This window comes from Bison bison, unplaced genomic scaffold (genome assembly GCF_000754665.1).
Source record: "Bison bison bison isolate TAMUID 2011002044 unplaced genomic scaffold, Bison_UMD1.0 scf7180017864040, whole genome shotgun sequence".
Lineage (NCBI taxonomy): Eukaryota > Metazoa > Chordata > Mammalia > Artiodactyla > Bovidae > Bison > Bison bison.
This window is the reverse complement of record NW_011494612.1, coordinates 4896472-4897082: the sequence shown is the minus strand read 5'-3', so window position 1 is coordinate 4897082 and position 611 is coordinate 4896472.

The window sequence follows — 611 nt, the reverse complement described above, 5'->3', positions numbered from 1 at the left end:
AAATGGACAAATTCTTAGAAAAGTACAACTTTCCAAAACTGGACCAGGAAGAAATAGAAATCTTAACAGACCCATCACAAGCATGGAAATTGAAACTGTAATCAGAAACCTTCCAGCAAACAAAAGCCCAGGTCCAGATGGCTTCACAGCTGAATTCTACCAAAAATTTAGATAAGAGCTAATACCTATCCTACTCAAACTCTTCCACAAAATTGCAGAGGAAGGTAAACTTCCAAACTCATTCTATGAGGCCACCATCACCCTAATACCAAAACCTGACAAAGATGCCACAAAAAAGAAAACTAACAGGCCAATATCACTGATGAACATAGATGCAAAAATCCTTAACAAAATTCTAGCAATCAGAATCCAACAACACATTAAAAAGATCATACACCATGACCAAGTGGGCTTTATCCCAGGGATGCAAGGATTCTTCAATATCCGCAAATCAATCCATGTAATACACCACATTAACAAATTGAAAAATAAAAACCATATGATTATCTCAATAGATAAACAGAGAAAGTCTTTGACAAAATTCAACATCCATTCATGATAAAAAAACTCTCCAGAAAGCAGGAATAGAAAGAACATACCTCAACATAATA